The 12,234-nt window shown below is 39.7% G+C and overlaps 1 protein-coding gene and 1 pseudogene across 16 annotated transcripts in view; one reads left to right on the forward strand and one right to left on the reverse strand.

Moving 5' to 3' along the window:
• CAMK2D (calcium/calmodulin dependent protein kinase II delta) overlaps window positions 1-12,234 on the forward strand; it is a 332,745-nt gene that overhangs the window by 74,189 nt on the left and 246,322 nt on the right. The window lies entirely within an intron of this gene.
• On the reverse strand, window positions 6,355-6,484 carry LOC115873466 (annotated as a pseudogene).

Below are 12,234 nucleotides of genomic sequence, written 5' to 3' on the forward strand. Positions count from 1 at the left end.
TGCATAATGAGTATTTCTAAGAAATTAGATTTTATATTGTAAAGGAGATCTGGTGTTTCCTTGTGTACTTTAATTTTCAATTTTCATCTAGAGACTTGACTTAAGATGAAAAAAAATTATGAAATGAGAGTTGTCAAAACTTCATTATGTAATTCAGTATATATATATATATAAAGTTGATTGCCTCATATCCACAGTTAAGGGATATGACTGAGTATTTCAAATTCTTTACTTTCTTCTGCATATTACGTTGGTATTTTAACCCAAAGCACAAAATCAGCGATGGGGAAAATACATGAAATTTTTATGGGTAGACCTCTAGAGAAGACTTATGGAAGAAATGAAAAGGAGTTGGGGAGAGAAAAGAGGTAGAAGTTTAACAAGCAACAGTATGCCTTAGTAGAAAAGAGGGTAAGAGACTAAATTCTATAATGTTTCTGTTATTAAGCTGAAATTGCTTTTGACTTTATCTTCTATTTATTCAGGCTGAAGTCATAAAGTAAATTTTATCTGCTGCATCAAGCCTTTGAAAGCTTAATGAGCTTCTTAGCATTAACAGCCTTTTATACTTCCTTATTTGTGTGTGTGTGTGTGTGTGATTCTCTTTATCGATCTTAGATTTCATTTTTCACCATGAATGCTATAGACTCCCATAGCAGCAATCCTTAAATAGAATATATTCCAGGGATAAAAGGAAATGAGGGCACAGTGCCTCCTGTACTATTTATTCTATGCAAAGCATAAAAGCAATACAAACTAAGTCTATAATGTTAGAAATCAGGGTAGTTGGTCGCTGTGGTGTGGGGTCAGAGGCAGAAAGCATAAGGAGACTTTTGGGTACTGGCAATCTTTCTTGCTTGGTCTATGAATTGATTTCAAGAACATATTCATTTGGGAAAAATACAACTCATGGCATATGGAATTTTCTGTTTATATTTTATAATTAAGTAGTTTTAAATGCCAGGGTGATGGACAAGATGTACTCATTTTGTCTCCACCTAGACCTTTAGGAATTACAGAAGTAAGTATGTAGTCATACAGTTGGAAAATAATGTTTATCTAGCCTACAGATTTCATGAAGTCCAAATAGAACAGGGCTTCACAGAGTCCATGGAAAGATGCAATTGAAAGGTAATGGAATTGTCTTGAAGGCCTCTTGGGCCTTGAAAGTATCCTATGGCTCTATGATTTACAGTTTACAACTGAGGAATCGATAATCATTGAGGTTAAGGAAGTTACTCAGGTACCATAAAGCTGGTGTACTTTGATCCTCTGACCTCTTCCACTCAAGTTCTCTTTAACGAGGTGGCTGGACCTGCCTTCTAAAAGCTGCACTTTCACAGGCTGTTATTTCCCAAGAAGGAGATTCACGGCTAACCTAGTGTAGGGAGATTGTTCATGACAATGCCTACAGATAGAGCGTCTTTCATTTGACCCTCAATGCACATTAATTTTCAACAGGGCCTGAACTGTCAAATTTTATAATATTTGAGGTATTTGAAAATGTACTGTGGTTTTTTTAAAACCTTAATTTCATGATAGTTGTTCTACTGTGTAGCTATTACTGCATTGCTTGTTTGAGAAACATTTTGATTAATCGTTGATACTTAAATCTAGATGCTACTAAATAGTCTGTTACAGATTGAATTCCATCCCCCATCAATTTGTGTTGAAGTCTTAACCTCTGTACTTGTGAAAGTAATCATTTTGTTTTGTTTTAGGATCATTTTATTGGGAGTTCTTACAGCTCTTATAACAATCCATACATCGGTTATACCAGGCATATTTGTACTTGTGTTGCTATCATTATTTTTTTAAACATTTACATTCCATTTGAGCCCGTGGTATCAGCTCCGCTTTTTGCCCTCTCTTCCCGTCTTCCCCCTCTTGACCCATTGATAAATTATAAATTATTATTAATTTCATATCTTACACTGACCACTGTCTCTCTTCCCCCATGATTTCTTCCACCCCTCTTCTCCCCACCTTCCCGCTACCCTTCAGATATCACTGCATCCCATTTCTGTTCCTGAGGGGTTTATCTGACCTGGATTCCGTGTGTCCTGAGCTCTTATTTGTACCTGTGTACATGCTCCAGCCTAGCCTACAGTGAAAGGCAGGATTGGGGTCTTGATAGTGGGGGCATGAGGAAGCCTCAAGGAACCAGAGGAATGGTGTGTGTTTCATCGGTGCTATACTTCACCCTGTTGACTCATCCCTTCCCTGTGACCCTTCTGTGAGGGGATGTCTCATTGGCTACAGATGACTTTTGGGTCTCTGCTCCGACTCCCCTCATTTTCAACATTATATTTGTTTGTTTGGGGTCTTCCGGTGCCTGCTACCTGATCCCTTCAACACCTCATAAGCGTACAGCTTGGTGTGCTTTTTCCATGTGGGCTTGTTACTTCTCTGCTAAATGGTTGCTTGTTTAACTTCAAGCCTTTAAATCCCCAGATGTTGTATCTTGATAGCTGGCCACGATCAGCTTTCTTCACCACGTTCGCTTGTGCGCTCATTTTGTCTTCAGCGATCATGCCAGGAGAGTGAACATCATAGAACTCCAGGTTGTTAGAACAAAGTGTTGTGTCGAGGGAGAGCTTGAACAGAGGCCCAAAGTCCGTCCACTTCCTCAATGAATTGCCACATAAATATATATACCTATGCCAATACCTCTATTGTTAAGAATTAAAATATTTACATAAGTGCACACCTATGTTTATACCTCTGTACATAGCATTGCTTCCTAGATCTTTCCTGTTTCCTTTTATCTCCCTCCTTTCCCACCATCACACTCGCACTACTTCCACCTACTAGTAATTCCTTTCAGCTAGATTGTTGTTGCTCCAACACCCCTAGGATCTTGATGTCCTTGTCGTTGTTGATTGCAATTCCCTAGTTGTTCCCTGTCTGTGGCACTGTTTGCTCACTACTCCTTGCCCCTGCCGCCTGCTCCCCAAGCTAAGTCCCTCCAGAACCTTCTGTCCCATTGCTTTCTCCTCGGGCTTGCTTCCCATGCCTGTCTTATGTAGGTCGTCAAACCAACAATAATGCAGACAATACAAAAAGAAAACAAAAACTGGAATAAAAAGAGAAAAAAATATAAAGAAAAATAATAGTAACTAGCACACCCCCCGACCCCAAATAACAGATAATGCCAGTCTATCTGCCCACTGGTCCTTGGGGGTGGGTGGTGGGTGAAGGGGTTGTGGGAACTGCCCCTCCTAGCCTGAAGTCTATTTGGGGCTTCCTCAGGGGCTTTGTGGCTTGGTTTTGCTCCCGTTGCACATCTGTTACGTTCCCTTCTTGGTTTGCATCGCTGTGGGGGGTTCAGACTGGACTCACTCCGCGCCGTGTGTCCGCAGTATTGTCCTCTGTCCTGGTGTGCCCCAGTGAGGGGGACATCTGTCTCGAGCAGTTGTCGGCCCTACAGTCCTCTCTGTTGATTGAGAGTAAGGGTTGGTTTGTTGTTAGTGAGATTATAGCATTACAGGGTGTGTCCTAATCTAATCATGTCTGAGTGATCAAAGAGCAGTAGAGATATAGAGAATTAAGTGCATACAGGGAAGAATTAGGAGCCCCTGAAAATTACCAGGGAAACCAAAGAGACTTCAGTTTCTTGAATTTGAATTTGGGAAGTACATTTCAATAAACAATAGCTTCACTTCACTTCTCTATTTTGAAGGGCATTATAATTATTGTTGTTAAAGACGCTCTGGTGGCTTAGTGATTGTGCATTGGGCTCCTAACTGTCAGTTCAGCAGTTCAAAATCACCAGCCACTCTTGGGAGAAAAACAGGGCTTTCTATTCTCATAAAGAGTCAGTCTCAGAAACTCATAGGGGCAGTTCTACCCTGTCCTATAGGATTGCTCTGAGTTGGAATTCACTCACTCAATGACAGTGAGTTTGGTGGTTGGTTTGTTATTATTAAACCTCTACCTTTTAGTTTGTTTACTAGTTCTTGAGTAGCATTGTCGTTATTAGGTACCATTGAGTTGGTTCCAACTCACAGTGACCCTGAATTTGGCCAAATCCTGTGCCATCCTCACAGTTGTCCTTATGTTTGAGCCCATCCAGACCCTCATTGTGTGATTTAGTCTGGGTTGACTAGAAAAACAAATCCAGGGACATTCATATGTATGTACCAGAGAAGTTAATATCGAAGAGCAGCTGTATACGTATTGAGAAAACATCCCAGCCCAGTCCAGATCAAGTCCATAAGTCTGGCATTTGCCTATATGTCTGATACTAATCTATAAATTCCTCTTCAGACTCACACAACACATGCAATGATGCCAATTTCAGGATGGTCACAGGCCAGTGGGTAGAAAGTTTTGTGGATCCAGTGGCAGTAGAAGCATCTCAATGCTATCAGGGGTCTCCATGTAGCACTGTCAGCTCCAGGACTCTAGCATAGCTCCATGTGTCTTGTCAGCAGGAAGAGGAAGCAGAGTCTGTGTGTATCTGGCATCCAGTGAGCTATCTATCTTCATGGAGCCTCCAAATGAGGGCATCAAGCTGTGACTTGATTGACAGGCTAGACTCCGCCCCCTCCCAAGTTGACACCGGATTATGTAACTCCCACACTGCGTTAATCCATCCGATGGTCAAGAGTCTTTCTCTTTTGCTGCCCTGCTACTTTACCAAATATAATATCCTTTTCTAAGGACTGATCTCTGCTGATACTATGTCCAGAGAACGTGAAACGAAATCTCACCCTTCTTGCTTCTAAGAAGAATTCTGGCTGTACTTCGTCCAAGACAGATTGGTTTGTTCTTTTGGCAGTGCATGGTACTTTCACTATTCTTCACCAGCACCATCATTCAAATGCATCAGTTTCCCTTCAGGCTTCCATGTTCATCGTCCAACTTTCTCGTGCGCATGTGGCAATCGAAAATGCCACGGAAAGCCTGAGTCCTCAAAGGAATAACCTGTCTTTTCAACACTTTAAAGAGATTCTGTGGATCAAACGGACCCAGTGCAAGTGTTGTGTGATTTCTTGACTACTCCGAGTTTTACTGTGGAGACACGCAAGATGAAATCCCCGGCAACGTCAGTCGTTTCTCTGTTTATCGTGATGTTAACTATTGATCCAAATTTGAGGATTTTAGTTTTCTTTTTAATAAGTTGTTATCTATACTGAAGGCAACAATCCTTGATTTGCATCAGCATGTAAGCCTGTACTAGAGGTCATTTTCTCCTGATGTTTAAGTTATTGATACTTTCACTACAGCTGGTCATTCATGACTGATATAACAGGTATATGTTTGTAATAAATAATTTTAACAATATAAATATGTTGATAGTCACTTAGAAAAGAAAGCTAATGTGGTAAATTTCATATCATATTTCATGTTTACTATGAAGTATTTCATATTTAATTAAATGTTTAATATGAAAGCAGTTTTTACATTTGTATTTCCAACAGTGAATTATATTCTGCTTTTCTTAGAAGTGTAACACGTAGTATAGACCTAGGTTGAATAGGCCAACAGTGTGTACAACTTTGCGAGTTCTCACAAGAAAAGACAAATAATTACAGATAGGAAATTAAGCCCCAAATGCATTCAGGATGAAAATAATCATAACAGAATTTTACATCTTCAAGTGATGCGAAATGCATCAAAGAAGAACAAATTTCAGGAAGAAGAAGATAAAAACAATGCAACGAGAGGAAAAATAGACTTTGTTTCTTCCACACCTGCTTGTAGTTTGATCAGTAGTTCAAGTGCGTATCATCACACCTCTGGGATGCTGCCTCCCCCTTTGGGAGCCGGGGGATGGGAATATTCCTGCATGCCCACATCAGTACGGTAGGTATTCCCATCCCAACATGGAGGACAAAGAGCCAGGCCACTTACGTTTTTTAAGCTCACACTAAGTGTGTTCTTGGGTCAACCTGCATTCCCTAGACCTTAAATGTTAACCCTTTCATGTTCTTGAAACAGCTTGTAAAGTATCCCATTGGAAAAATAGATAAGGTGTTTTTAAATATATATATATATATTATATTATATATATATTGACCATATATATATATATATATATATATATGGTCAATTGGGTGAAAGTTTACAGAAAAAGTAAGTTTTCCATTTGAAAGACTAGACATATTTTGTGAAGCATCATTGATTGTAGTCCCCACGATACAACATCATTCAACCTACTTCTTGCCTGTGTTTTGGGTTTCCATATCTTCTTCTTTCTTGACCTCTCCTGCCTTCTGAACTTTTTCCTCTGGCAAATTCTGCCCTGTTGATTTCCGTGGTTGATGATGTTAAAGAGTTAGACCTGTGTATGTTTAGCTGAAAATTGAATCACCGCGGTGAGATCAAATCCAGGCCTGAAGAGTGACAAAGGACCCTTGTCTCAGAGGTTCCACCAGTCTCTTCTAGTAAATCCTTTTTACGATTTTGAGTTTTCAATTAGCAATAATCGTGCCTCAGATGAACCTCACTGGCTATGATATTGCCACTGCGCAAAGTTGACGATTTTGAGTTTTGTGTCAAATTTTTCTCCTGCTTTATCCAGGACCTACCAATATGCTCCTTTTTCTGAGTAGTTAGTAGTGGATGGTAGCTGGATACCCTCTCGTCCTTCTAGTCTTGGACTCAGGGTGGCTGAGGCTTGCGCAGTCAGTCCTTTGGACTCATGGTTTCCATGTGTCTTTGATGTTTTTTGCTGTGGATGGAGAGACACCAATGGTTGCACGTTAGGTGGCTACTCACAAGATTTGAAAGCCCACATTGTAACTCACTAGACTGGAATGTAGAACATTTTCTTTGTGAACTACTTTGTGCTAATTGACCGTGATGTTCCCTGAGATTATGATTCTAAATTTTCAGAACTGGTGACTCACTCCTTCAAAGTGTTTAGTTCTGGCGAAGAAGTTTTATAACACTGCCCCTAAAAGCTCTACTTATATTCTACTTGTAGACTACTATGTTCATGAGTATGTTTGCAGCATATGAATACACAGGTAGAGAAATCCTCTGCCAAACCTACATCTATTTGTGGGTATAGTCCCATTTTCCTTCCCACACCTCGTTTGCTTTTGTGTCTGTCTGTGTATTCACTCATAAATTATTACTGGTATTTCCGGATTGTTTGTATACTTCTGTTGACCTCTTACCTTTCACGGTTATACTCCTCCCCGTTCTTCCTTTGCATCGATTGCTTTTTGTTGACCACTCCCTCTATTGCATATTGCCTTCCCCAACACCCAAGTGAATAGGGGTTTACCCACTAGTTAGTCTCCCTTTCTCCAATTCCCACTGCTAACCCAAACCAAACCAAACTCACAGCCATCAAGGTAGCACTGTTCCTGTAGCTTTATGACACTACAGCTCTTCACGTGATCGTTCTCCCCACTCCTAGTGACCACCAAGTATTATTTCATTTGTGTGTGAAAACCTCATCTTGACTTTTCATATTTTTGTTACTGACTAATTTTACTCTGGGTTCACCCATGTTATAAGGTACTTCATAGATTCATCATTATTCTTTGACATTGCATAGTATACGTGTGTGTGTTTTCATGTAGTTGGTTTTCCCACGCATCCATTGATGAGCATTTAGGTTGTTTCCATCTTTTGGCTACTGTGACTAGTGCTGTGATAAATAAACATGGGTATACATATACTTATTGTTATCACAACTCTGGTTTCTCTAGGCTATGTACCTATTTGTGGAGTTACTGGGTCATGTGATATTTCTATTTCTAACTTTAGACCTAAAAAGTGTTTGAGGTCGTTCCAATGTCACCAACATGAGGGCTAATTCAATGGAGCGGAAGGTTGAGTGAAAAGATATGTTGAATTCAACTGATTGCTGTTTTAATATCGTTTTTTTGAAAATTTTATGAAGACATAAGACTGTGTGAATTTATTGTTAAGGCCCTTTCTGGGGGGTGGGGGGCACTCTCTCACAGAAAGTTCCTAATGCCTAGAGAAACCATAACAATGCATCTTTCATAGATTTCTCTTTTGTTATTCTATGTTATTATCCACAGTTATTCCTTCATATTTCGTAATGTGATAATATCAAGCTATATAAGAGAAATGCCCCGTGGAAACAAAAGTATCATACATATTTTATTCTTTCATCTTTTAAATAAATTGTATGTACTTAATTCTTAGGGGGGAAAATCAGAACAGCAAAATCCCTGAAGTCGACTCTGTTGGGTTACTAGGCAACCCCTCGTACAAGTCCTCTGGGCCCCTGGGAGAGCTGGCAAAGCAGGAACTGTGTTTATCTTTAGTACGTCTTGTTTCCGCTCTGGGTCCTTTCCGTCTCTAGGTAGTCAACTTTTCAAAGATAATAATGCAAAGTGCCTCCAGTGACCTAGCTTTATTATTCCTAAACACAAAAATGGAATTGTGTGGCAAATTCCCCCATCTCACAAGTGGAATTACATCTGGGGGAGAGTATGATGTTGATCAAATTGTGGAGACTGAGAGCTCAGCGAGATAGAAAATGTATTCCATCACCCTCTCTAACAGGATGCATACTTAGAGTAACACTCTTTCATTTTTTTCATGGGTTATGTTATTGATGTGCAATTAAAATGAAGATAGTGAAATGGATACCTCTAATTCTTAAGTGCACATACTGATAACATCAAGATAGCTTGTTTTATAAAGGTCTGCTTTTATAATAATAGCAATTGATATCTGGCAGTTTGAATGATAACCATCGACAGTTACCTGTTCTGTGTGAACTCGCAGTCCAGCACCTCATGTCCTAAATCAATATAGGAAAGCTGTGCTTTCCTCCTTTGGATTAGCCAGAGCGACAGCTTACTGTCTATCGTAGTTTCACACAAACAGTACGTGCTACGCATTTTTTGGTTTTTCCAAAATGGCACAGCCCCTCACACGTGAGTTTCCTGTACGCTCTATGATTGTTAGATGTGTGGACCCATTATTTATATGTGGGGAAAATAGAGTTCTCCCTGGATGGGTCCCATTCCCTTCATGGACAGGTCCTGCTTGTCAGGCTGTATTTGGTACCGCCTGCCTGTTCTATGCTGACTGGTTTGCTCTTCCTGACTGGACTCTGGCGAAGCTCAGAATACAAGCGCACTGCCACCCGTGCAATCGAAGACGGAGCTGTGCGAGCCGGGGCACCCTCAGGAGAGAAGCAGCATTGTAGGTTAAGAACTGTAAAGAGAGCTCATTCCCATCAGCAGTGCTGACAAAGGGCATTAAGAGGGCTTCCTGCCCATCTCCTCCTTCTGTTTCCTAGAGGAAATCTTTAGTCCAGAGCAGTCTTCTTTTCAGGACTGGGGACCCTGTGGCAGTGTTTTGATGCTAGCCATAAGAAGTACCACCAGAATGCTCCTTAGAGGCAAGGACAGCAAGATTTCAGCTCATGTACTTTGGGCGTGTTGTCAGGCGAGCGCAGTCCCTGGGGAGTGACATCGTGCTTGGTGTGCAGCAGAGGGCCCGTGGAAAAGAGAAGGGCCCTCGACAGAATGGATGGACAAGTGGCGTCACCAACGGGCTCAACCGTGAGAGTCTCTGTGAGGAGGGCACAGGGCCAAACGGTGTTTCGTTCTGTTGTATGTTGGTTAGGTCGCTGTGAGTCCGACAACACTGAACAACAATATACCCTGTAACCTTTTCCTAAATAATTAATGTGCCTATTTCTTCTCCCAAAGGATAAAATGCTCAATGCAAATTCCCCTTAGCGTATCACCTAAACCTGGTGAGGAGTGTATGCAGAGGCTCTCTCTAAGGCATCCATTAGGTCCTAACAGAGTGTTTCCGTCTCTGGTCTTCTTTGTACGTATGTAAGTAGTAGATATCCTATGTAATCATTCACTAACCAAACTACTATATATAGAATTTATTTAATGTAATTTACTATAAAGTCATATATTTAACATAAAGTCCTGTTTGTCATTTTATAAAAAGTTTACTCATTTAAATTACTACTGAACAGAGCCTTTACAAGACAGTTTTTTAAACATTCGTATAATTTCATGTTACGTTTATAACACATTTAGTGCCATGTTTGCATATGAATACCATTATTATAGAGTAAAGAGAAAAACATTTATATCCTGTAGAACAGCATAAGATTGTTACCATCAACTTCCCTTTTAAACAATTATCTTTAACAAGTGCTTTATTAGAACAACATTCATTTCTGATGAATCCTTTGGCACAGATGAATAAAAGAATATAGTGAGTTTTTATCAAGCTGGTCAATTTAACCTGATTAAAAATACTGCAATCACACAAAAATTACTGCATTCCTATTTATTTTTGAGCTGTTTAAAATACACCATAAAATTGTGCACCTGTGACTTTCTGCCCACATTTTACTGTATTGATTTTATCTTCTTTTTTTTTTTACCACACCTATCACTGGTTCTCCCACATTCTTTGACCAAAGACCTGTTCTGTTAGCATAATGACTTGATTTTATGTTTTATTGGAAGCAGTTCCTTCATGGTACTTAGGGAACATGTCAATTGAATACATTTTTATAAAATTAATATGATTCTTTCTTATGCATCTTTAAGAACAGTGGTCTCTTGAAGTAAGAGAAAATCTTAGTAGTATCAATGATAATGAAGTTGTTGCTATCACTCATTGAGTAGTTACTGTGCTCCAGACATGGTGCTTTAAGGCTTTATATGTATACTCTCTAGTCCTGGAAGGTAAATATTTCCCATCCAATTTAAGGATGAAGCTTTTGAGACCTTCAGAGGATTAGAAACCCATTCGTTGTAGAACCAACATAGCATATCTTCTCTGCTTCTCTCTGCATCCTGAGACCTTACCATCCTTCCATTTGTCTTTGTGTCTGTTGTGATGTGCCTTTGAGTTCATTTTGATGTCTAGCAACAACCCTGTGTGATGGAGTAGAACTACCCCACAGGGTTTCTAGGCTGCTATCTAAATGGGAGCATATTGCCAGGCCCTTTCTCCCTGGAGTGGCTGGTGGGTTCTAATTGCTGACCTTTTGGTTACTAGCTGAGTGCTCAAACTTTGTGCCTATAGGCCTCCTATGTCCTGCATCACAGAGGTACCAGAGATGAACTGTTTGAAGACATAGTGACAAGAGACATTGAAGCTGATGCCAGGAAGTCACTTGCCTGGGACAAGGCCCAAGACTCAACATGCAGATAGCACTTGCTCATTGTATTTCTTTACAAATGGATGAAAATAGTTTAGTATTTATGGGGATCTCATAATACCATCTTGGACTTCTTTTTATGATCCAAAGTCCAAAACTAAACTCACTGCCATTCAATTGATGCTGATTCATCCGACCCTACAGGCCAGAGTAGAGCTGTTCCAGGGAGTTTTAAGGATTTAAGTTGATAGGAGTAGAAAGCCTTGTGGGGTTTTTTCTCCCCCAAAATGACTGGTGGATCTGAACTGCTAATTTTGTGATTAGCAGAGCAGTGTATAGCCCACTATCCCACTAGGACTCCTTTTTTTTTTTTTTTAATGATTAGTCCATCTGAGTTGGCATCTCTCTCTCTTGAGGATCTTCAGAATTATTTGGGAAACGTTTACAATCTATGACTATGATCTGAACTTTACTTTTTAACCTAACATTTAGAGTTTGAGTACATCTTTTTAGAAAAAGAAAACAAAGAAGCAAACAAACAAATGCCTGATATATAATGTCTGGTAAATAAACCACCCTTTTTAAACAAAGATAAACTGTCTCTAGTATTGGGCTATATTTATTAGTCAATGTGGCTATTTTAATTTCAATGAATTAAAATTTAAAAGATATTCAGTTCCTCACTTAAGCTAGCCACATTTAACTGGTTAATAGCAGAAATGGCTGGTGACTATCAATTGGACAGAGTAGATATAGGAGGGGTGTCAAAAAGTTCGAGAAAAAAGTCTAATTAAAAGATAGTGGCATTTTTTTCATGAATGTTTTGAAGCGTGCCCCCTTCCTTCCTTGTAGAACATTTCCGTCATTATAGAAAGGTTTATTGAACATTGCCTGTCTAGTCAGAGACCATAAAAGGAAACTGGCTGGGGAAAAAAGGTTGCAGAAGTTTCCCTAAAGCATTACTATTAGCTGTTTAACTCTTTGGAAATGCCATTAAAGTCCTTGGGACTCTGACATGAAACTCATTTATTCCTGTGGTTCAGAGGGCAGATATAGTAATTTGCCAATGCTGTTAACTGGCAAAATTTTTATAGGAGTTAAAACAGACTAACATTTTGTCTAAATGGAAACTAACTAGACTACACAGA

The sequence above is a fragment of the Echinops telfairi genome, unplaced genomic scaffold (genome assembly GCF_000313985.2).
Source record: "Echinops telfairi isolate 266 unplaced genomic scaffold, ASM31398v2 ScPeMD7_7468;HRSCAF=8506_0, whole genome shotgun sequence".
Classification (NCBI taxonomy): domain Eukaryota; kingdom Metazoa; phylum Chordata; class Mammalia; order Afrosoricida; family Tenrecidae; genus Echinops; species Echinops telfairi.